Here is a 26510-nt window from a genome sequence, read left to right on the forward strand (position 1 = left end):
CAGTAGCCCAGGTGAGAGCCCTCCCGGACATCAGCGTGATGAGATAGGCTATCTTGGCGCAATCTGAGGGGAAGAAGGAGGGCTGAAGCTTGAAAATGAGGACACACTGAGCTAGAAAGCCCAACATGTGCTCGACTCTCCATTGAAGCGTTCCAGAGGGGGTAAACGTCAAGGGGTCTGAATACCTTCCGAATGCACTGTAATATATATATAAAATATATATTTTACATTGTTTGCAAACTGATATGTGACACGTATTAATGCCAAAATAACATGCAAAACAGACAAGCCCCCCCAAAAATTGTTGCAAAAAATGTGGGGATCAAAACAGGTGAGGCTCACCTGCCCTGAATGACGGGTCGCCACTGGCCGGGCAGGTGGCGTTGCGTGGGCGAGATCCTGAGCGCATTATCGTGCCATTCACTGCCATCACCTCATGTTTCAGCATGATAATGCACATCCCAATGTCACAAGAATTTGTACACAATTCCTGGAAGTTGAAAATGTCCCAGTTCTTCCATGACCTGCATACTCACCAGAAATGTCCCCCATTGAGCATGTTTGGGATGCTCTGGATTTACAGCATGCTCCAATTCCCGCCAATACCCAGCAACTTCACACAGCCATTGAAGAGGTGGGACAACATTCCATAGGCCACAATCAACAACCTGATCAACTCTATGCAAATTAAATGGGTGGTTCTGCATGAGGCAAATTATGGTCACACCAAATGCTGACTGGTGTTCTGATCCACGACCCTACCTTTTTTTTTTTTAAAGGTAAATGTATCTGTGACCAACAGCTGCATATGTGTATACCCAGTCCATAGATTAGGACCTAATGAACTCATTTTGATTGACTGATTTCCTTTTATGAACTGTAACTCAGTAAAACCTTTGAAATTGTTGCATGTTGCGTTTATATTTTTGCTCTGTGTATGTATACAAAATGTGTATCACAAGTTGGACGCTGCACCTAACGCCTTTATGGGCGATTGGCGCTCTAGGATTCAATTGCTCTTCAAACAGGTAAACAAACTGGTCAAATTGGCCAACATAAGTGATGTGAAATTATATTTGCTACAATATTTTTTATGCATAGTTTGCTAGCATGAAACAAGCGTTTAGACAACTCCCTCATTACATGACTGTTTAAAAGAATCCCTGTGATAAATCGGATGACCTACTTCGAGTTTGTTTTGAAGTGTTGAATGGGGCACAACACGCGGAGCGTTCTTCCAGTGGAAGCAGACGCTAAACTACATAAGGTTTCAATAACAAAAGAATGAGAAACACCCACAAACAAATTGTCAAACGCCCCCCTCTCCTCCCTACCAGTATTGGAGCGCAAGCCGGCTGGTTTTACTTGATGCTCTTGCCGGTCTCTTGTCTCCAGCGCAATGCTCGCTATGCTACTCGTGGTCCAGAATAACAGCAGGTTGGGCCGCCTTCTTTCAACGCTCTACGTCACATTCAGCTTCCTAGTAAGCGAATTCAAATAGAATACAGCCCCATCTTCCCGCAACACTGACAAGGTCAGCGACCAAGGACCACATACCACATTTGGGGATAGACCGCGCCTATATTCGCAAAAGGTAATATGCGTTTCCTGAAAGTTATCCGTGATGGAATAATGCTTACGAAACTCTGAACAGCTGCCCGTGCGTTCACGATTATTATTTTTGTCCAACAATGATACGCTTTGCTTCGGCATTTAGAGAGATGCTTGGTCATCGTGACAACAATAGCCTACACCACTTAGGCTACATGCTTTATAAAGCAAACAATAGGCTGGATTTTGAATTACATTATGTTTCAGCTTGAAATGTACATATATTGTGCGTAATCACGGAGTTAACCAAATGTGGCACCGACAGACATGTTAGTCGTTACTCTTATTACTCCCAATATTGTGCGAATGATGCTTATATACTACATTAGCCTAGAGAATTATGAATACTTTTTTATGTAGGCCCAGTGTAGACTATGATATGCATATTTGGCTGGTTCCATCCGGTTTCTATCAGCAGCACACGCACACAGAGTATCTGACTACACGGATTAGGATCTACACGCGGGTATTGCATCATAGTTTGAGGCATCACTGATCAGTAGGTCTACTGTACATCTTTCTACTCATCCCGTGCGTCTCGATGCCTAATATAATGTAACCATTTTCCCACTGAGATGACACAGTTACCAAATCATACTAGTCTATTATTATCTAAGGATCTGATCTGAAGGTTTTTCGTAAGCAGGTTTGGGCCAAGCAGAGGATGTTTCACTCTCCGGGTCAGCTGGTGCGCTTTAAATATAACATCGGTCAGTCACATTTGGTCTGTCTTTTTTCCCCCTTGACTTGATATAGCACGAGATAAAAATGTTTTTTTACAAAATGAGCAGCGAAGTCTGCCTGGTTCTTGGGTAATGCAAGATGCTATGGGAAATTGGGCAATATATGGCTTGCATTGTTGAAAGAAATGTAGACAAATAACAATGGGCCATAGATTTGGCTATGCGCACATATTAATAATGAATTAATAATGCACTTCAGGGGCCTTAGCGTTCCTCCCCAGGTCATTACTTTGCTCTATGGTAGGCCTATTGGAGAAGTTCTGGTACTGGCGTAGGCTGGTTCTGCCTCTGGTACTGGACTACTTTCTTTGGGTTACTAAAGGAAGGGTAATATGTAGACATTGCAGACATGAGAAACCTTTGTAAGATTGTTGTATTGTAACCTAGATAGGGGCCTCTCCACTTTATTGAGCCACCACTTCATAGTTGACCTGACAGATGGCTAGGAAACATTCAAATCCCAATAGAAATGGTGCATTCTAGTGCGCTAGTCTATGTAGCTAAATAATACATGGATGGTTAGCTTCAAGCTTAGCTGACTCATCTCCACAACCCGTTGTCATCTGCCTCTTAGCCTCACCATCCATCTGGCTTCCCAACCCCTCTGAAGATAAATCAGTTTTATAGACGGCCATCTCACAGGGGAAATGGTTTCTCATCGTGACTAAAACAAGCAGTGACCAGCCAACCATCGTCAGCCCGTAGGCCATCTTTCACTGTTGTGATTTGGGTAACATGACCTCTGACTCGATCCTAAATACTGGAAGGTTGTCATAGCCCTCAAGCCACATTCATTGTCCTCTGCTCTAATGTGTTTCACTGTTTTCATGTAAACTAAAGCAGTGTTCCCCCTGAGCATGTAGGTAGAAAATCAAGCCTTAAAAGTTGCTGAGGTTTTAACACTTAGGTGTTACAATAATTCCCAAACAAGTTTGTGGTGTTGATATAGTATTTACAAAGCTGTTGTTATGATTATTGTTGTATACACAATAGTGATGGGGGGGGGGGGGGATCGATACAGTTACATTTAGCAATATTATTTTGGACAAATATATAGATATAATAATGATTTTCTAATCAGCATTAGCTAGTGCTAGTCGGCTGTACCTGTGCCAAAACTCTGGTATTGTTCATCCTTAAGCTTGTTCTCCATCTTCTTTTTAAATATTGAGCCAACATGTTTCCAGCACTTTTATTTCCATGACTAATCAAAACTCATTTTCTCATGCTCTCTCTTGTCTCTCTGCAGTAGATATAGTGAGAAACATGTTCCCATATGTTTGCAAATTTGGAACATCAAATTGCAAAAAAATCTCAGTATCGAATCGCAATACATATAGAATTGTGAGAATCGCAATACATATCGTATAATCAGCTTAAATATCGTGATAATATCATGACGTGAGCTCCCTGGCAATTTCCGGCCCTAGTATACAATCTATTATGCTGTTCCCGTTGTCCAGTTTTGTGGTGCTTTTGATGTTTAATAAGTGCTTGAACGATTCAATAGGAAACCATTTCCAGTGTCCTACACCACAGTATATTAGGCATAGAAATGCCTTAGATGTATACCGTGTAATATGTCAACTGGAGTCAGGTAGGTATTAGGTTGCATACCTTCAGTAAGTCCCTAGCCTGGCACAAGAACCCTTGATCAACAACGTGGCTTAGGTGCTGTGTCCGTCCAGTGCTCCAGTCCCATGGTGCCGTCGTAGAAAACAGGGAGGGAAGTGGAGCTCAGACTCTAATCCCCTGTGAGTAGTTGAGCAGTCCTCTACAGCCGTAGCTTATCAAAAGAGGTTGTAAGAGACAGTTCATGTTCGGTCAGAGCCCAGTTTGTTTATGCTTTTTCTCCAGTTATGAATGTCCTGTTTGGCGTTTACGTAGCCTAACCCTTACTCAGTGGTCCCCTTTGACCCCCTCTCAAACAAATACTTGGATCAAATGTCCATCAAATCAATGTAAGCTAATGAAAAAAATGTTTGTTGTACAAGAATTTAGAAGAATCATCTACACACCGTTATCAAACTACTAAAACTTTACACTTAAAATGTGTGGTGTAATATGTCATGTTTGCCCATACCATTACTTAGGTGTTGACGCTACAGAACATATTGGCATGGATTAACAGGTTGGTTCTTGGCACTGGCAGCACTGGGTGTTGCTCCGGAGCCATGACACTCTGCCTAGACAGAAATCACCACTTGTTTTAGCTCGCTCTGTGCGCCAGGAGGGCAGAGTTGGCACTTAAAGACCAATGGAACGGTTCCAAAAGTTAACACCACCTACCTGGCACACTGGGTGAGCTAAATCCATCGCTGACTACAATCTGCTGACTACGCGCAGGCACCGCTCAAGGCCTTCCATGGTAATTAAATGTACTTACTTAGCAGCTGAAGACATGTCTAATAAGTAGTCTAAGTGGGTGTGGTTAGCTGGTAGATGGTAGATTAGTCACCACCCATGCATTTGAACAGAATCAGCTCGGTAAATGGGTTAAGAGAACCTGTAGTAAAAGGCACCCGGTAACACTTTACACCAAGTTGTTCTCATACCTGTGTAGTAATTTGGTATTTACTCTTGTAATGCCATTATATTAACAGGTCTCAAAATGTCTCCTTATAGCCCTAAATGTGGTAGATAGACTTATTGTCTGCTTTGCCATTACCAGTTGTTCATGTAAGACTACTTTCTGGGTGTGTTGCCATAGAAGTTAGAAAGCAGAAACTATAATAATAGGATATAAAACACCTATTGATTATTTTCATGGAAAGACCCCTGACTGCTGGGCAGGGTGTGTCTACTCTGGCTGTCAATGGCCCCATTGTCTCTCAGTAGTCTTTCTTCTATTGAGAAACCATGGAGGTTGTAGTTCCTGTTGCGTCTTTACTACCTCTACAGGTCTTCAAAGAGGCAACTGTATACTGGATCAGTGTGTCTGGTAGATTACTTTCCATCTTGATGAATGTTTATGTCAACGTTGAATGGTTTTGTGTGAAGTGAGAGTTGGCAGTTGTGGTTAATGATGAGCTAGTTGTACGGATACATGTTTGCTACAGTACATACATTACTTTCAGGTGACCTTGAGGTCAGATGCCTGCTTTCAAAAAGGCTACAAGCCCCTTCAACACCACCCTGGCTTACACTTTTGACATGCCAAGTCCTAGAATTAATGTATTGAGAGAATGAGAGTTCATTTGTTTCAACAGTTTGCTTTCGTGCGTAGCCTTTATCATGAAAACTGCAATATGCAACTTTTTGGGCCACCTGACCAAATTCACATAGAAATGTGCATTATAGGTCTGCCATTCCTTTTGGGCTCCCGAGTGGCGCAGTGGTCTAAGACTCTGTACTTCAGTGCAGGAGGCGTCACTGCAGTATCTGGTTAGAATCCAGGCTGCATCACATCTGTCCGTGATTGGGAGTTCCATATGGCGGTGCACAATTGGCCCAGCATCGTCCAGTTTTGACTGGGGTAGTCCGTCATTGTAAATAACAATTTGTTCTTAACTGACTTGCCTAGTTAAATAAAGGTTCAATTGTTAGCCTTATAGTATAACTTGCAGACTTTTCCTTTTTCAAGAAGAGGCTTCAAAACGTTAATATTACCACCATGTTTATATGTTTTCCCGAAACACAGACTGTTTCTGGAATTCCTGATTTGTTCTTCTCAAGTAGAAAACCCATTCTGGTTCGACGCCCAAAACATGCTTTGGTTGAGGTCAAAGTGTCAGTGGAAAATGGTGACATAGGATTTAAAATTCCACCCAGCAGAGTATAATTTCTTAGACCCTCAGATCTATTCACTGTACCACTACCACATAGTGAGCTCTTTTAATGGTGAGCATAGAAATAGCACACCTAGAACAGATCTAACACTTCTTAGACTTGCTTCAATGTGAATTGTATATAAATATATATATTTTTTTTTTAACCTTTATTCAACTAGGTAAGTCAGTTAAGAACAAATCCTTATTAACAATGATGGCCTACCGGGGAACGGTGGGTTAACTACCTTGTTCAGGAGCAGAATGACAGATTTTTACCTTGTCAGCTTGGGGATTCAATCCAGCAACCTTTGTTTACTGGCCCAACGCTCAAACCACCTGCCGCCCCAATAAGCCAACAGGTATGGAAAGCGTGTTGTATAGGAACACGTTTTGACTGGGGCGAGGGCGGGGGATGGGCACCTGCAGTATGGCCTGACATATGGCAATGGTCAAGGAAAATTGCTTCTGAAAGACAACACAGAGTTGTGTAGAGCACTGCAATCGGAAACATTTCAGATGGATAAAGTTAATATTCAGTTAAGAGTAATTAACACATTACTTAGCATATTTATGACTTTTATCTTTATTGTATACACATGATTTCCAGTGTTCTATTTGTGACACTCATTTGTGTCACAGGTTGATGGTCGCTAGACTCCTCGCTGTATATTATGTATTAAAACTCATCTGTTGATAGTGAAGGACGTCAGACTGGAGGCACACTGATATTGTATTGATGACCTTGTGAGCTTTGTGTGAATTCATCACCCAGTGTCTGGTGGAAAGCAGATACTTTCTGTCTTTTGTTGTGACTTTGTACAAGACTCTCTGGCTGTTGTTTCGAGAACATTGGTGCTGTGAGGTAAAACAAAAAGGGGGGGGGGGGGGATATGTTTAATTGTCACATACAGTGAAATGTGTTGCTTTCACAGGGTCAGCAGTAGTAGTACGGCGCCCCTGGAGCAAATTAGGGTTAAGTGCCTTGCTCAAGGTCACATCGACAGGTTTTTACACCTTTGTCAGCTCAGGTATTCGAACCAGCGACATTAAGAGAAGGCGGATTAGACATTTCTCTTGGCTTCTGCTCTGGAGATGTTCTCCCTGAATTCTTATAATCAATCGACATGATTTTGATAGATGGGATCAATAACGGCTCTCCATTCTGTTCACCTGGAAAGTCCCTTTTACAAGCACTCATCTTCTCCCTCTCAATTTATTTGCTCTCCACCTCTTCCTCATGTCTTCCTCTCCCACAGGCTATGCAGACCTACTTAACCAGGTAGTGTATGATGCTAATGAAAACACTTGGCTCATATCTTCTTGTCAGTTTCATCCAAGGTGACACAAGATTCCCTGAGGACTAGACTGTCACAGGAGTGGCCTGTGCCTGCCCGAAGGCCTGTGGATACACAAACCAGACGACAGCATGGTGACGCTAGTGACCTCGCAATGCCTGAATGCCATTCATACCTCTGAGCAAGGGTCCAACAAGAAACTTCTATTACTGCCTGTTTTACATTTAGGCAGAAGTCAAATGCAGTTACTAGATATGATATATTGTTCTACTTCACCTCTATGACTGTGGCAATTGGCGTAGCTGCTATTTATAAAACCTAAATTATAACACGTCAATGAAAAAAAAAGTATGATTATCCTGTAATTTGCAAAGCTCAAAACCAGCCTCAGAGTGGTTCTATATTTACTCAAATCGTTCTGCCAACGTGGTGCCAAGATAACTCTGAGTAGGTTACCTATCCTTTTTCATTTTCGCTCTGCACACTCTATGCCACATAATCCTGTTGGGTGTACCAAGAGACACAAAGCCACCCATCCTGATCATCATGTGGCTCATGGGCAGTCAGTCGTGTTGCTGCAGGTGGTGCATTGTGTCCGTTAACTCAGTTACACGCCTTCTCTGTTTCAGGCTCCATGGTTACTCAACGTAGCTCACCTGAAACAGAACACAGACAGGCTCAGAAGTTGTACCCCTTAGTCAGCACAGGTCTAGGATCAGTTTACCTTGGCCATGGATGTCTGAGGGAAGACTTTAGGCAGCCTGTCAAGCTATCCCTCAGGTTCGACCTTGGAGGAAAATGCAGACCTACCAGCTTGACAAACTGCCAAACCAAAAGACACACACACACTATTGTGTTACATGCTCTGATCAGCTTGTCATTGAGATAATTCAATTAGAGGAATGCTGTTATAGTGGTTGGCTACCTGCCTCTGCATTCTAATTCTAAGGCTCCATTGTCCATTTAACCTTCCCTGAAGTTTAAGGTAACAGGATAGTTTCGAGCACAGGTAGACCTAAGGTAGGCACACTGTTTGCTCAGTTCAACAACGGACAAGGACAGGCATCTGAAGTGCCTTGTGATTGGCTTAGACGGGACACATCCCTCTGGCTGGGCGGGACTGTGGTTGGTTGTCTCTGGCTGTGAAAACGTCTGCCCATCCCTCTGTGTCAGCTGATATTCTGAGACACCAAACAGAGGAAAGACACATTACAGAGGACACATGATGACATCACGGGGAGAGGGGAGAAACTACTGTGGCGCACAAAGAATGAATAAACTTCTCTTGAAAAACACAAGTAGGCTCATGTAAGTCAAATAGCCTAAACAAACTTGTTTTGTATACTCACGGAAAGTTTTTTGTGCGACTGTTATCATCGCTTACACGGTGTGTTTTGGTATTTTTACTATACTATTCAGACTTATAAACCTAAGCAGCTTATGAGTCCTGAGACCCGTGATGCATTGTCGTCACGTTCAATCAACCAACCCCACTATCAACCCCGGCCAATAATCAGATTAGACTTTATCACCATATGGATGTTTGAAAAATAGATCATCTTTGAGTTTAATTAAAAGAGCAACAAATGGGAATATGCACAGAGGATTATATATCTGAGTGATTAGCACATTTTTAGCTTAAGTTAGAAATGTAAAAAATATTGTAAGTCAAAACACCTGAAAAGAGTGACGTGAAGATGCCCGGAACGCCTGTAGGAATGACCTTGGATGACCCTTTCTCTACCCCTTCACCCTCCGTTAAGCCCACATTATACAGGTCACAAATACTCATGGTGCCTGTTAAATAACAACTGTGTTTACATAGTCGTGATGAAACAACGTCTTTATTTAGAAAAGCTGGGCTGGAGATATTCCTTACCTAAACAATGTTGTGTTTGTGTGTGTGTGTCAGAAGTCGTGTCGTGTCGTGTCATGTCGTGTCGTGTAGTGTAGTAGTTATAAACCAGCTGATAAAATCTCGAAATTCTACTACCATCAGTTTTAGCATAAGATTTCAATAGGCTTTCTAACGTCTTTATAGTGACGTTGAGTCACTGTCTTCATTCACGTTTTCCTTTTTTCTTCTGAAAGGTCAGCACATGGCGACTAGTATAGCTAATTGCCTGCCGTTGACAGCTGAGATGGGGCTGAATATGAATGAGGCACCACAGCAGTGCAATCTGATCTGGCCACGACTTGATGAGAGACAGAGACTGATATAATTTATTGATGCCACTGCACCATGTTGTTGTCATGGAGCCCGTTTTACAGACACTCTTGAGATTGAAATGGTAGGTTCTAGTTTTAGTGCTTTTGTCCCCTTCTGGTATGGTTGGAACTTCAACCACTTTCCTCAACTCTTTACCTTGGATAGAATTAGTGTGCTATGGGTCTACCTTCATGCTTCTAACCCACCTAATCAAAGCCATGCCGTGCCCCTGTTAAGCTGTATCGTCTAGAGTATGGCTGAGCATGTTTTACTAAACTACGATAAACCCATTTAAATAAGCTTTTACTTGTGATGTTGAAATGCCTTCATAAGCCAGTGGTTGGTTGTGTTATGTCAACGTATGTGAGATCAGAAAAAAAAATGGAATGTTAATTAAGTTCGTTGGATCACGGAGGCACATATTAATATCACTCATCGGTTGTTGTAGATTGTGTGTCTGGAACTAAGCAGCTGCCTCTTACCCATGATATCTCTTGAACAATTTAGAAAGTGTGTGTGTGGTGTATGTGTGTATATACGATCAGAGACATGTTTGCTTTGTCAATAAAGACACGTGATCTTGGTCACTGCTGCCCGTACACCACTCCCCTGTCACTCCACTCTCCACCCATTCTGGTTTCCATTACTCCATTACCTTCCTGAAATGTGAGGGCAGAATGGGGGGTGGGGTGGAGGGGGCTACCCTCAAGGTGAAAAGTGGGTGGGGAAAGAGCTGATCTGGTTTCAGGTAGAAACTCAACCTTGTGACAAGGGTGATTAACTCTGTCAGTGTGCTCACGTGCATTCTGGAGCTGAGATCTGGTCTTATGACCCAGCAGTCAAGAGTTTAAATGACAAAAGGGACATGGCCTCAACCTGTGGGAAACTGATTTTCAGTAGGGCGCACACTTAAAACATGCTATTGTCAATGTGGTATTGGTGTTAGCTACAGTTGTCTCCAAACAACCTTTAACCTCTGAATATTGTGCCTAATGGTCCACATATGTGGGAGAGAATAGTCCAAAAGTAGTACACATATGAGAGCTTTTTTATTATACATTTTTTATAACTTACATTTTTTATTCGTTTTTCAAGCCTAAGTTTACAATACAGACATTAATCTTAGAGGGAGTGGAGACGTCATTATCATCATTATTGTCCAGCTCCCCTACCCAGAGAGCTTTTCAACGGTTTCTCCCACTGTTCCTCTTCATCATTCCCCTGTACTGACTCTCTCTATCCTCTTCCTCTTCATCATTCCCCTGTACTGACTCTCTCTTTCTTCTGCCTCTTCATATGTCCCCTGTACTGACTCTCTCTATCCTCTTCCTCTTCATCAATCCCCTGTACTGACTCTCTCTATCCTCTTCCTCTTCATATTTCCCCTGTACTGACTCTCTCTATCCTCTTCATCATTCTTCCTCTTCATATTTCCTCTCTCTGACTCCTCTTCCTCTTCCTCTTCATATTTCCCTGACTGACTCTCTCTATCCTCTTCCTCTTCATATTTCCCCTGTACTGACTCTCTATCCTCTTCCTCTTCATATTTCCCCTGTACTGACTCTCTCTATCCTCTTCCTCTTCATATTTCCCCTGTACTGACCCTCTCTTTCCTCTGCCTCTTCATATTTCCCCTGTACTGACTCTCTCTATCCTCTTCCTCTTCATATTTATCCTCATATTTCCCCTGACTCTCTCTATCCTCTTCCTCTTCATCATTCCCTGTACTGACTCTCTCTATCCTCTTCCTCTTCATATTTCCCTGTACTGACTCTCTCTATCCATATTTCCCTTCCTCTTCATCATTCCCCTGTACTGACTCCTCTCTCTATTTCCTCTTCCTCTTCATATTTCCCTGTCCCCTGACTCTCTCTATCCTCTTCCTCTTCATCATTTCCCTGTACTGACTCTCTCTATCCTCTTCCTCTTCATATTTCCCCTGTACTGACTCTTCTATTTCTTCTTCCTCTTCATATATTTCCTCCATCATTCCCATGTACTGACTCTCTCTATCTCTTCCTCTTCTATCCTCTTCCTCTTCATCATTTCCCTGTACTGACTCTCTCTATCCTCTTCCTCTTCATATTTCCCTGTACTGACTCTCTCTATCCTCTTCCTCTTCATATTTCCCCTGTACTGACTCTCTCTATCCTCTTCATATTTCCCCTGTACTGACTCTCTCTATCCTCTTCCTCTTCATATTTCCCCTGTACTGACTCTCTCTATCTCTTCCTCTCTCATTCTATCCTCTTCCTCTTCATATTTCCCCTGTACTGACCCTCTCTTTCCTCTTCTTCATCATTCCCTTCTGACTCTCTCTATCCTCTTCCTCTTCATATTTCCCCTGTACCAACCCTCTCTTTCCTCTTTTCCCCTTCATCATTTCCTGTACTTCTCTCTATCCTCTTCCTCTTCATATTTCCCTGTACTGACTCTCTATCCTCTTCCTCTTCATCTCTCTCTCCTTCATATTTCCCCTGACTCTCACTATCCTTCATATCCTCTTCCCATCATTCCCCTGTACTGACTCTCTCTATCCTCTTCCTCTTCATCCTCTTTTTTCCCTTCTGACCTCTCTTTCCTCTTTTCCCTTCATATTTCCCCTGTACCAACTCCTATCCTCTTCCTCTTTCCTCTCTCTATCCTTTCCCTTCATATTTCTTCTTCATATTTCTATCCTCTTCTTCCCCTGTACTGACTCTCTCTATCCTCTTCCTCTTCATATTTCCCCTGTACTGACTCTCTCTATCCTCTTCCTCTTCATATTTCCCCTGTACTGACTCTCTCTATCCTCTTCCTCTTCATATTCCCCTGTACTGACTCTCTCTATCCTCTTCCTCTTCATATTTCCCCTGTACTGACTCTCTCTATCCTCTTCCTCTTCATCATTCCCCTGTACTGACTCTCTCTATCCTCTTCCTCTTCATATTTCCCCTGTACTGACTCTCTCTATCTCTTCTTCTCTGACTCTCTATCCTCTTCCTCTTCATATTTACCCTGTACTGACTCTCTCTATATCTTCCTCTTCATATTTCCCTGTACTCTCTATCCTCTCTCTCTATCCTCTTCCTCTTCATATTTCCCCCTGACTCTCTCTATCCTCTTCCTCTTCATATTTCCCCTGTACTGACTCTCTCTATCCTCTTCCTCTTCATATTTCCCCTGTACTGACCCTCTCTTTCCTCTTCCTCTTCATATTTCCTTCCTTTACTGACTCTCTCTATCCTCTTCCTCTTCATATTTCCCTGTACTGACTCTCTCTATCCTCTTCATATTTCCCCTGTACTGACTCTCTCTATCCTCTTCCTCTTCATATTTCCTGTGTACTCTAACCTCTCTTCTTTCCTCTTTTCCTCTTCATCATTCCCCTGTACTGACTCTCTCTATCCTCTTCCTCTTCATATTTCCCTGTACTGACCTTCATTTCCCTGTACTGACTCTCTTTCTCTTCATATTTCCCCTTCTTTCCTCTTTTCCCCTTCATCATTCCCCTGTACTGACTCTCTCTATCCTCTTCCTCTTCATATTTCCCCTGTACTGACCCTCTCTTTCCTCTTCCCTTCATCATTTCCCTGTACTGACTCTCTCTATCCTCTTCCTCTTCATATTTCCCCTGTACTGACCTCTCTATCTTCCTTCCTCTTCATATTTCCCCTGTACTGACTCTCTCTATCCTCTTCCTCTTCATATTTCCCCTGTACTGACCCTCTCTTTCCTCTTCATATTTCCCCTGTACTGACCCTCTCTATCCTCTTCCTCTTCATCATTCCCCTGTACTGACTCTCTCTATCCTCTTCCTCTTCATATTTCCCTGTACTGACTCTCTCTATCCTCTTCCTCTTCATATTTCCCCTGTACTGACTCTCTCTATCCTCTTCCTCTTCATATTTCCCCTGTACTGACTCTCTCTATCCTCTTCCTCTTCATATTTCCCCTGTACTGACCCTCTCTATCCTCTGCCTCTTCATATTTCCCTGTACTGACTCTCTCTATCCTCTTCCTCTTCATATTTCCCCTGTACTGACTCTCTCTATCCTCTTCATATTTCCCCTCTCTCTCTATCCTCTTCCTCTTCATATTTCCCCTGTACTGACCCCTCTCTCTTTCCTCTTCCCTCCTTCATCATTTCCCTGTACTGACTCTCTCTCTCTTCATATTTCCCTGTACCAACCCTCTCTTTCCTCTTTTCGCCTTCATCATTCCCATGTACTGACTCTCTCTATCCTCTTCCTCTTCATATTTCCCCTGTACCAACCCTCTCTTTCCTCTTTTCCCCTTCATCATTCCCCTGTACTGACTCTCTCTATCCTCTTCCTCTTCATATTTCCCCTGTACTGACTCTCTCTATCCTCTTCCTCTTCATATTTCCCCTGTACTGACTCTCTCTATCCTCTTCATATTTCCCCTGTACTGACTCTCTCTATCCTCTTCCTCTTCATATTTCCCCTGTACTGACTCTCTCTATCCTCTTCCTCTTCATCATTCCCCTGTACGGACTCTCTCTATCCTCTTCCTCTTCATATTTCCCCTGTACTGACTCTCTCTATCCTCTTCCTCTTCATATTTCCCCCGTACTGACTCTCTCTATCCTCTTCCTCTTCATATTTCCCCTGTACTGACTCTCTCTATCCTCTTCATATTTCCCCTGTACTGACTCTCTCTATTCTCTTCCTCTTCATATTTCCCCTGTACTGACTCTCGCTATCCTCTTCCTCTTCATCATTCCCCTGTACCGACCCTCTCTTTCCTCTGCCTCTTCATATTTACCCTGTACTGACTCTCTCTATCCTCTTCCTCTTCATATTTACCCTGTACTGACTCTCTCTATCCTCTTCCTCTTCATATTTCCCCTGTACTGACTCTCTCTATCCTCTTCCTCTTCATATTTCCCCTGTACTGACTCTCTCTATCCTCTTCCTCTTCATATTTCCCCTGTACTGACTCTCTCTATCCTCTTCCTCTTCATATTTCCCTGTACTGACTCTCTCTATCCTCTTCCTCTTCATATTTCCCCTGTACTGACTCTCTCTATCCTCTTCCTCTTCATATTTCCCTGTACTGACTCTCTCTATCCTCTTCTTCATATTTCCCCTGTACTGACTCTCTCTATCCTCTTCCTCTTCATATTTCCCCTGTAGCAACCCTCTCTTTCCTCTGCCTCTTCATATTTACCCTGTACTGACTCTCTCTATCCTCTTCCTCTTCATATTTACCCTGTACTGACTCTCTCTATCCTCTTCCTCTTCATATTTCCCTGTACTGACTCTCTATCCTCTTCCTCTTCATATTTCCCTCTGACCTCTTCCTCTTCATCATTTCCCCTGTACTGACTCTCTCTATCCTCTTCCTCTTCATATTTCCCCTGTACCGACCCTCTCTTTCCTCTGCCTCTTCATATTTACCCTGTACTGACTCTCTCTATCCTCTTCCTCTTCATATTTCCCTGTACTGACTCTCTCTATCCTCTTCCTCTTCATATTCCCCTGTACCGACCCTCTCTTTCCTCTGCCTCTTCATATTTCCCCTGTACTGACTCTCTCTATCCTCTTCCTCTTCATATTTCCCACTGACTCTCTCTATCCTCTTCATATTTCCCCTGTACCGACCCTCTCTATCCTCTTCCTCTTCATGTTTCCCTGTACTGACCCTCTCTTTCCTCTTTTCCCCTTCATCATTCCCCTGTACTGACTCTCTCTATCCTCTTCCTCTTCATATTTCCCTGTAGCAACCCTCTCTTTCCTCTTTTCCTCTTCATCATTCCCTGTACTGACTCTCTCTATCCTCTTCCTCTTCATATTTCCCCTGTACTGACCCTCTCTTTCCTCTTTTCCCCTTCATCATTCCCTGTACTGACTCTCTCTATCCTCTTCCTCTTCATATTTCCCCTGTACCTGACCCTCTCTTTCCTCTGCCTCTTCATATTTCCCCTGTACTGACCCTCTCTTTCCTCTTCCTCTTTATGTTTCCCCTGTACTGACTCTCTCTATCCTCTTCCTCTTCATAATTCCCCTGTACCGACCCTCTCTTTCCTCTGCCTCTTCATATTTCCCCTGTACTGACTCTCTCTATCCTCTTCCTCTTCATATTTCCCTGTACTGACCCTCTCTTTCCTCTTCCTCTTCATATTTCCCCTGTACTGACCCTCTCTATCCTCTGCCTCTTCATCATTCCCTGTACTGACTCTCTCTATCCTCTGCCTCTTCATATTTCTGACTCTCTCTATCCTCTTCCTCTTCATATTTCCCTGTACTGACTCTCTCTATCCTCTTCCTCTTCATATTTCCCCTGTACTGACTCTCTCTATCCTCTTCCTCTTCATATTTCCCTGTACTGACCCTCTCTTTCCTCTGCCTCTTCATATTTCCCCTGTACTGACTCTCTCTATCCTCTTCCTCTTCATATTTCCCTGTACTGACTCTCTCTATCCTCTTCATATTTCCCTGTACCGACTCTCTCTATCTCTTCCTCTTCATATTTCCCCTGTACTGACTCTCTCTATCCTCTTCCTCTTCATATTTCCCTGTACGGACTCTCTCTATCCTCTTCCTCTTCATATTTCCCCTGTACTGACTCTCTCTATCCTCTTCCTCTTCATATTTCCCCCGTACTGACTCTCTCTATCCTCTTCCTCTTCATATTTCCCCTGTACTGACTCTCTCTATCCTCTTCATATTTCCCCTGTACTGACTCTCTCTATTCTCTTCCTCTTCATATTTCCCCTGTACTGACTCTCGCTATCCTCTTCCTCTTCATCATTCCCCTGTACCGACCCTCTCTTTCCTCTGCCTCTTCATATTTACCCTGTACTGACTCTCTCTATCCTCTTCCTCTTCATATTTACCCTGTACTGACTCTCTCTATCCTCTTCCTCTTCATATTTCCCCTGTACTGACTCTCTCTATCCTCTTCCTCTTCATATTTCCCCTGTACTGACTCTCTCTATCCTCTTCCTCTTCATATTTCCCCTGTACTGACTCTCTCTATCCTCTTCCTCTTCATATTTCCCCTGTACTGACTCTCTCTATCCTCTTCCTCTTCATATTTCCCCTGTACTGACTCTCTCTATCCTCTTCCTCTTCATATTTCCCCTGTACTGACTCTCTCTATCCTCTTCATATTTCCCCTGTACTGACTCTCTCTATCCTCTTCCTCTTCATATTTCCCCTGTACCGACCCTCTCTTTCCTCTGCCTCTTCATATTTACCCTGTACTGACTCTCTCTATCCTCTTCCTCTTCATATTTACCCTGTACTGACTCTCTCTATACTCTTCCTCTTCATATTTCCCCTGTACTGACTCTCTCTATCCTCTTCCTCTTCATATTTCCCCTGTACTGACTCTCTCTATCCTCTTCATATTTCCCCTGTACTGACTCTCTCTATCCTCTTCCTCTTCATATTTCCCCTGTACCGACCCTCTCTTTCCTCTGCCTCTTCATATTTACCCTGTACTGACTCTCTCTATCCTCTTCCTCTTCATATTTCCCCTGTACTGACTCTCTCTATCCTCTTCCTCTTCATATTTCCCCTGTACCGACCCTCTCTTTCCTCTGCCTCTTCATATTTCCCCTGTACTGACTCTCTCTATCCTCTTCCTCTTCATATTTCCCCTGTACTGACTCTCTCTATCCTCTTCATATTTCCCCTGTACCGACCCTCTCTATCCTCTTCCTCTTCATATTTCCCTGTACCAACCCTCTCTTTCCTCTTTTCCCCTTCATCATTCCCTGTACTGACTCTCTCTATCCTCTTCCTCTTCATATTTCCCCTGTAGCAACCCTCTCTTTCCTCTTTTCCCTTCATCATTCCTGTACTGACTCTCTATCCTCTTCATATTTCCTGTACCAACCCTCTCTTTCCTCTTTTCCCCTTCATCATTCCCCTGTACTGACTCTCTCTATCCTCTTCCTCTTCATATTTCCCCTGTACCGACCCTCTCTTTCCTCTGCCTCTTCATATTTCCCTGTATGACCCTCTCTTTCCTCTGCCTCTTTATCATTCCCCTGTACTGACTCTCTCTATCCTCTTCCTCTTCATAATTCCCTGTACCGACCCTCTCTTTCCTCTGCCTCTTCATATTTCCCCTGTACTGACTCTCTCTATCCTCTTCCTCTTCATATTTCCCCTGTACCGACCCTCTCTTTCTCTTCCTCTTCATATTTCCCCTGTCGACCCTCTCTATCCTCTGCCTCTTCATCATTCCCCTGTACCGACTCTCTCTATCCTCTGCCTCTTCATATTCCCCTGTACTGACTCTCTCTATCCTCTTCCTCTTCATATTTCCCCTGTACTGACTCTCTCTATCCTCTTCCTCTTCATATTTCCCCTGTACTGACTCTCTCTATCCTCTTCCTCTTCATATTTCCCCTGTACTGACCTCTCTTTCCTCTGCCTCTTCATATTTCCCCTGTACTGACTCTCTCTATCCTCTTCCTCTTCATATTTCCCTGTACTGACTCTCTCTATCCTCTTCATATTTCCCTGTACCGACTCTCTCTATCCTCTTCCTCTTCATATTTCCCCTGTACTGACTCTCTCTATCCTCTTCCTCTTCATATTTCCCCTGTACTGACTCTCTCTATCCTCTTCCTCTTCATATTTCCCTGTACTGACTCTCTATCCTCTTCATATTTCCCCTGTACCGACTCTCTCTATCCTCTTCCTCTTCATATTTCCCCTGTACTGACTCTCTCTATCCTCTTCCTCTTCATATTTCCCCTGTACCGACCCTCTCTATCCTCTTCCTCTTCATATTTCCCCTGTACCAACCCTCTCTTTCCTCTTTTCCCCTTCATCATTCCCCTGTACTGACTCTCTTTATCCTCTTCCTCTTCATATTTCCCCTTTACCAACCCTCTCTTTCCTCTTTTCCCCTTCATCATTCCCCTGTACTGACTCTCTCTATCCTCTTCCTCTTCATATTTAACCTGTACTGACTCTCTCTATCCTCTTCCTCTTCATATTTCCCCTGTACTGACTCTCTCTATCCTATTTCATATTTCCCCTGTACTGACTCTCTCTATCCTCTTCCTCTTCATATTTCCCCTGTACCGACCTCTCTTTCCTCTGCCTCTTTATCATTCCCTGTACTGACTCTCTCTATCCTCTTCCTCTTCATATTTCCCCTGTACCGACCCTCTCTTTCCTCTGCCTCTTCATATTTCCCCTGTACTGACTCTCTCTATCCTCTTCCTCTTCTGACCCTCTCTTTCCTCTTCCTCTTCATATTTCCCTGTACCTGACCCTCTCTATCCTCTGCCTCTTCATCATTCCCCTCTGACTCTTCTATCCTCTGCCTCTTCATATTTCCCTGTACTGACTCTCTCTATCCTCTTCCTCTTCATATTTCCCTGTACTGACTCTCTCTCTATCCTCTTCCTCTTCATATTTCCCTGTACTGACTCTCTCTATCCTCTTCCTCTTCATATTTCCCTGTACTGACCCTCTCTTTCCTCTGCCTCTTCATATTTCCCCTGTACTGACTCTCTCTATCCTCTTCCTCTTCATATTTCCCTGTACTGACTCTCTCTATCCTCTTCATATTTCCCTGTACTGACTCTCTCTATCCTCTTCCTCTTCATATTTCCCTGTACTGACTCTCTCTATCCTCTTCCTCTTCATATTTCCCCTGTACTGACTCTCTCTATCCTCTTCCTCTTCATATTTCCCCTGTACTGACTCTCTCTATCCTCTTCATATTTCCCCTGTACCGACTCTCTATCCTCTTCCTCTTCATATTTCCCCTGTACTGACTCTCTCTATCCTCTTCCTCTTCATATTTCCCTGTACTGACCCTCTCTATCCTCTTCCTCTTCATATTTCCCCTGTACCAACCCTCTCTTTCCTCTTTTCCCCTTCATCATTCCCCTGTACTGACTCTCTTTATCCTCTTCCTCTTCATATTTCCTTTACCAACCCTCTCTTTCCTCTTTTCCCCTTCATCATTCCCCTGTACTGACTCTCTCTATCCTCTTCCTCTTCATATTTAACCTGTACTGACTCTCTCTATCCTCTTCCTCTTCATATTTCCCTGTACTGACTCTCTCTATCCTCTTCATATTTCCCCTGTACTGACTCTCTCTATCCTCTTCCTCTTCATATTTCCCCTGTGCCGACCCTCTCTTTCCTCTGCCTCTTCATATTTACCCTGTACTGACTCTCTCTATCCTCTTCCTCTTCATATTTACCCTGTACTGACTCTCTCTATCCTCTTCCTCTTCATATTTCCCCTGTACTGACTCTCTCTATCCTCTTCCTCTTCATATTTCCCCTGTACTGACTCTCTCTATCCTCTTCATATTTCCCCTGTACTGACTCTCTCTATCCTCTTCCTCTTCATATTTCCCCTGTACTGACTCTCTCTATCCTCTTCCTCTTCATATTTCCCCTGTACCGACCCTCTCTATCCTCTTCCTCTTCATATTTCCCCTGTACCAACCCTCTCTTTCCTCTTTTCCCCTTCATCATTCCCCTGTACTGACTCTCTTTATCCTCTTCCTCTTCATATTTCCCCTTTACCAACCCTCTCTTTCCTCTTTTCCCCTTCATCATTCCCCTGTACTGACTCTCTCTATCCTCTTCCTCTTCATATTTAACCTGTACTGACTCTCTCTATCCTCTTCCTCTTCATATTTCCCCTGTACTGACTCTCTCTATCCTCTTCATATTTCCCCTGTACTGACTCTCTCTATCCTCTTCCTCTTCATATTTCCCCTGTACCGACCCTCTCTTTCCTCTGCCTCTTCATATTTCCCCTGTACTGACTCTCTCTATCCTCTTCCTCTTCATATTTATCCTGTACTGACTCTCTCTATCCTCTTCCTCTTCATCATTCCCCTGTACTGACTCTCTCTATCCTCTTCCTCTTCATATTTCCCCTGTACTGACTCTCTCTATCCTCTTCCTCTTCATATTTCCCCTGTACTGACTCTCTCTATCCTCTTCCTCTTCATATTTCCCCTGTACTGACTCTCTCTATCCTCTTCCTCTTCATATTTCCCCTGTACTGACTCTCTCTATCCTCTTCATATTTCCCCTGTACTGACTCTCTCTATCCTCTTCATATTTCCCCTGTACTGACTCTCTCTATCCTCTTCCTCTTCATATTTCCCCTGTACCGACCCTCTCTTTCCTCTGCCTCTTCATATTTACCCTGTACTGACTCTCTCTATCCTCTTCCTCTTCATATTTACCCTGTACTGACTCTCTCTATCCTCTTCCTCTTCATATTTCCCCTGTACTGACTCCCTCTATCCTCTTCCTCTTCATATTTCCCCTGTACCGACCCTCTCTTTCCTCTGCCTCTTCATATTTACCCTGTACTGACTCTCTCTATCCTCTTCCTCTTCATATTTACCCTGTACTGACTCTCTCTATCCTCTTCCTCTTCATATTTCCCTGTACTGACTCTCTCTATCCTCTTCCTCTTCATATTTCCCCTGTACTGACTCTCTCTATCCTCTTCCTCTTCATATTTACCCTGTACTGACTCTCTCTATCCTCTTCCTCTTCATATTTACCCTGTACTGACTCTCTCTATCCTCTTCCTCTTCATATTTCCCTGTACTGACTCTCTCTATCCTCTTCCTCTTCATATTTCCCCTGTACTGACTCTCTCTATCCTCTTCATATTTCCCCTGTACTGACTCTCTCTATCCTCTTCCTCTTCATATTTCCCCTGTACCGACCCTCTCTTTCCTCTGCCTCTTCATATTTACCCTGTACTGACTCTCTCTATCCTCTTCCTCTTCATATTTACCCTGTACTGACTCTCTCTATCCTCTTCCTCTTCATATTTCCCCTGTACTGACTCTCTCTATCCTCTTCCTCTTCATATTTCCCCTGTACCGACCCTCTCTTTCCTCTGCCTCTTCATATTTCCCCTGTACTGACTCTCTCTATCCTCTTCCTCTTCATATTTCCCCTGTACTGACTCTCTCTATCCTCTTCATATTTCCCCTGTACCGACCCTCTCTATCCTCTTCCTCTTCATATTTCCCCTGTACCAACCCTCTCTTTCCTCTTTTCCCCTTCATCATTCCCCTGTACTGACTCTCTCTATCCTCTTCCTCTTCATATTTCCCCTGTAGCAACCCTCTCTTTCCTCTTTTCCCCTTCATCATTCCCCTGTACTGACTCTCTCTATCCTCTTCATATTTCCCCTGTACCAACCCTCTCTTTCCTCTTTTCCCCTTCATCATTCCCCTGTACTGACTCTCTCTATCCTCTTCCTCTTCATATTTCCCCTGTACCGACCCTCTCTTTCCTCTGCCTCTTCATATTTCCCCTGTACCGACCCTCTCTTTCCTCTGCCTCTTCATCATTCCCCTGTACTGACTCTCTCTATCCTCTTCCTCTTCATAATTCCCCTGTACCGACCCTCTCTTTCCTCTGCCTCTTCATATTTCCCCTGTACTGACTCTCTCTATCCTCTTCCTCTTCATATTTCCCCTGTACCGACCCTCTCTTTCCTCTTCCTCTTCATATTTCCCCTGTACCGACCCTCTCTATCCTCTGCCTCTTCATCATTCCCCTGTACCGACTCTCTCTATCCTCTGCCTCTTCATATTTCCCCTGTACTGACTCTCTCTATCCTCTTCCTCTTCATATTTCCCCTGTACTGACTCTCTCTATCCTCTTCCTCTTCATATTTCCCCTGTACTGACTCTCTCTATCCTCTTCCTCTTCATATTTCCCCTGTACTGACCCTCTCTTTCCTCTGCCTCTTCATATTTCCCTGTACTGACTCTCTCTATCCTCTTCCTCTTCATATTTCCCTGTACTGACTCTCTCTATCCTCTTCATATTTCCCCTGACTCTCTCTATCCTCTTCCTCTTCATATTTCCCCTGTACTGACTCTCTCTATCCTCTTCCTCTTCATATTTCCCCTGTACTGACTCTCTCTATCCTCTTCCTCTTCATATTTCCCCTGTACTGACTCTCTCTATCCTCTTCATATTTCCCCTGTACCGACTCTCTCTATCCTCTTCCTCTTCATATTTCCCTGTACTGACTCTCTCTATCCTCTTCCTCTTCATATTTCCCTGTACTGACCCTCTCTATCCTCTTCCTCTTCATATTTCCCCTGTACCAACCCTCTCTTTCCTCTTTTCCCCTTCATCATTCCCTGTACTGACTCTCTTTATCCTCTTCCTCTTCATATTTCCCCTGTACCAACCCTCTCTTTCCTCTTTTCCCCTTCATCATTCCCCTGTACTGACTCTCTCTATCCTCTTCCTCTTCATATTTCCCCTGTACTGACTCTCTCTATCCTCTTCCTCTTCATATTTCCCCTGTACTGACTCTCTCTATCCTCTTCCTCTTCATATTTCCCTGTGCTGACCCTCTCTTTCCTCTGCCTCTTCATCATTCCCTGTTCTCTCTATCCTCTTCCTCTTTTTCCCCTGTACTGACCCTCTCTTTCCTCTTCCTCTTCATATTTCCCCTGTACTGACTCTCTCTATCCTCTTCCTCTTCATATTTCCCCTGTACCAGACCCTCTCTTTCCTCTTCCTCTTCATATTTCCCTGTACCGACCCTCTCTATCCTCTGCCTCTTCATCATTCCCTGTACCGACTCTCTCTATCCTCTTCCTCTTCATATTTCCCTGTACTGACTCTCTCTATCCTCTTCCTCTTCATATTTCCCCTGTACTGACTCTCTCTATCCTCTTCCTCTTCATATTTCCCCTGTACTGACTCTCTCTATCCTCTTCCTCTTCATATTTCCCCTGTACTGACTCTCTTTCCTCTGCCTCTTCATATTTCCCCTGTACTGACTCTCTCTATCCTCTTCCTCTTCATATTTCCCCTGTACCTGACTCTCTCTATCCTCTTCTTCATATTTCCCCTGTACTGACTCTCTCTATCCTCTTCCTCTTCATATTTCCCCTGTACTGACTCTCTCTATCCTCTTCCTCTTCATATTTCCCCTGTACTGACTCTCTCTATCCTCTTCCTCTTCATATTTCCCTGTACTGACTCTCTCTATCCTCTTCATATTTTCCTGTCCGACTCTCTCTATCCTCTTCCTCTTCATATTTCCCTGTACTGACTCTCTCCTCTTTCCTCTTCATATTTCCCCTGTACTGACTCTCTCTATCCTCTTCCTCTTCATATTTCCCCTGTACTGACCCTCTCTTTCCTCTTTCCCCTTCATCATTCCCTGTACTGACTCTCTTTATCCTCTTCCTCTTCATATTTCCCCTGTACCAACCCTCTCTTTCCTCTTCCCTCTTCATCATTCCCCTGTACTGACTCTCTCTATCCTCTTCCTCTTCATATTTCCCTGTACTGACTCTCTCTATCCTCTTCATATTTCCCCTGTACTGACTCTCTCTATCCTCTTCCTCTTCATATTTCCCTGTACTGACTCTCTCTTTCCTCTTCCTCTTCATATTTACCCTGTACTGACTCTCTCTATCCTCTTCCTCTTCATATTTCCCCTGTACTGACTCTCTCTATCCTCTTCCTCTTCATATTTCCCCTGTACCAACCCTCTCTTTCCTCTTTTCCCCTTCATCATTCCCCTGTACTGACTCTCTCTATCCTCTTCATATTTCCCCTGTACCAACCCTCTCTTTCCTCTTTTCTCCTTCATCATTCCCCTGTACTGACTCTCTCTATCCTCTTCCTCTTCATATTTCCCCTGTACTGACTCTCTCTATCCTCTTCTTCATATTTACCCTGTACTGACTCTCTCTATCCTCTTCCTCTTCATATTTCCCCTGTACTGACTCTCTCTATCCTCTTCCTCTTCATATTTCGCCTGTACTGACTCTCTCTATCCTCTTCATATTTCCCCTGTACTGACTCTCTCTATCCTCTTCCTCTTCATATTTCCCCTGTACTGACTCTCTTTCTATCCTCTTCATATTTCCCCTGTACTGACGCTCTCTATCCTCTTCCTCTTCATATTTACCCTGTACTGACTCTCTCTATCCTCTTCCTCTTCATATTTCCCCTGTACTGACCCTCTCTTTCCTCTGCCTCTTCATATTTACCCTGTACTGACTCTCTCTATCCTCTTCCTCTTCATATTTACCCTGTACTGACTCTCTCTATCCTCTTCCTCTTCATATTTCCCTGTACTGACTCTCTCTATCCTCTTCCTCTTCATATTTCCCTGTACTGACCCTCTCTTTCCTCTGCCTCTTCATATTTCCCCTGTACTGACTCTCTCTATCCTCTTCCTCTTCATATTTCCCCTGTACTGACTCTCTCTATCCTCTTCATATTTCCCCTGTACCGACCCTCTCTATCCTCTTCCTCTTCATATTTCCCCTGTACCAACCCTCTCTTTCCTCTTTTCCCTTCATCATTCCCCTGTACTGACTCTCTCTATCCTCTTCCTCTTCATATTTCCCCTGTAGCAACCCTCTCTTTCCTCTTTTCCCCTTCATCATTCCCCTGTACTGACTCTCTCTATCCTCTTCATATTTCCCCTTACCAACCCTCTCTTTCCTCTTTTCCCTTCATCATTCCCTGTACTGACTCTCTCTATCCTCTTCATATTTCCCCTGTACTGACCCTCTCTTTCCTCTGCCTCTTCATATTTCCCTGTACTGACCCTCTCTTTCCTCTGCCTCTTCATCATTCCCCTGTACTGACTCTCTATCCTCTTCCTCTTCATATTTCCCCTGTACTGACTCTCTCTATCCTCTTCATATTTCCCCTGTACCGACTCTCTCTATCCTCTTCCTCTTCATATTTCCCCTGTACTGACTCTCTCTATCCTCTTCCTCTTCATATTTCCCCTGTACTGACTCTCTCTATCCTCTTCCTCTTCATATTTCCCCTGTACTGACTCTCTCTATCCTCTTCATATTTCCCCTGTACTGACTCTCTCTATCCTCTTCCTCTTCATATTTCCCCTGTACTGACTCTCTCTATCCTCTTCCTCTTCATATTTCCCCTGTACCGACCCTCTCTATCCTCTTCCTCTTCATATTTCCCCTGTACCAACCCTCTCTTTCCTCTTTTCCCCTTCATCATTCCCCTGTACTGACTCTCTTTATCCTCTTCCTCTTCATATTTCCCCTTTACCAACCCTCTCTTTCCTCTTTTCCCCTTCATCATTCCCCTGTACTGACTCTCTCTATCCTCTTCCTCTTCATATTTAACCTGTACTGACTCTCTCTATCCTCTTCCTCTTCATATTTCCCCTGTACTGACTCTCTCTATCCTCTTCATATTTCCCCTGTACTGACTCTCTCTATCCTCTTCCTCTTCATATTTCCCCTGTACCGACCCTCTCTTTCCTCTGCATCTTCATATTTACCCTGTACTGACTCTCTCTATCCTCTTCCTCTTCATATTTACCCTGTACTGACTCTCTCTATCCTCTTCCTCTTCATATTTCCCCTGTACTGACTCTCTCTATCCTCTTCCTCTTCATATTTCCCCTGTACTGACTCTCTCTATCCTCTTCCTCTTCATATTTACCCTGTACTGACTCTCTCTATCCTCTTCCTCTTCATATTTCCCCTGTACTGACTCTCTCTATCCTCTTCCTCTTCATATTTCCCCTGTACTGACTCTCTCTATCCTCTTCATATTTCCCCTGTACTGACTCTCTCTATCCTCTTCCTCTTCATATTTCCCCTGTACCGACCCTCTCTTTCCTCTGCCTCTTCATATTTACCCTGTACTGACTCTCTCTATCCTCTTCCTCTTCATATTTACCCTGTACTGACTCTCTCTATCCTCTTCCTCTTCATATTTCCCCTGTACTGACTCTCTCTATCCTCTTCCTCTTCATATTTCCCCTGTACCGACCCTCTCTTTCCTCTGCCTCTTCATATTTACCCTGTACTGACTCTCTCTATCCTCTTCCTCTTCATATTTACCCTGTACTGACTCTCTCTATCCTCTTCCTCTTCATA

General features: G+C 43.7%; 1 protein-coding gene across 2 annotated transcripts in view; it reads left to right on the forward strand.

Annotated features, from left to right (window-relative positions):
• Positions 1-1234: 1234 nt before the first annotated feature.
• The window catches only part of LOC115119113 (monocarboxylate transporter 2-like), a 55873-nt gene continuing 30597 nt past the window's right edge, over positions 1235-26510 (forward strand). For both annotated transcript variants that reach the window (XR_010460742.1, XM_029647856.2), the window contains exon 1: positions 1235-1594. The gene's annotated coding sequence lies outside the window, so the exon portion shown is untranslated. The remainder of the gene's footprint in view (positions 1595-26510) is intronic.

This window comes from Oncorhynchus nerka, linkage group LG23 (genome assembly GCF_034236695.1).
Source record: "Oncorhynchus nerka isolate Pitt River linkage group LG23, Oner_Uvic_2.0, whole genome shotgun sequence".
Taxonomy (NCBI): Eukaryota; Metazoa; Chordata; class Actinopteri; order Salmoniformes; family Salmonidae; genus Oncorhynchus; species Oncorhynchus nerka.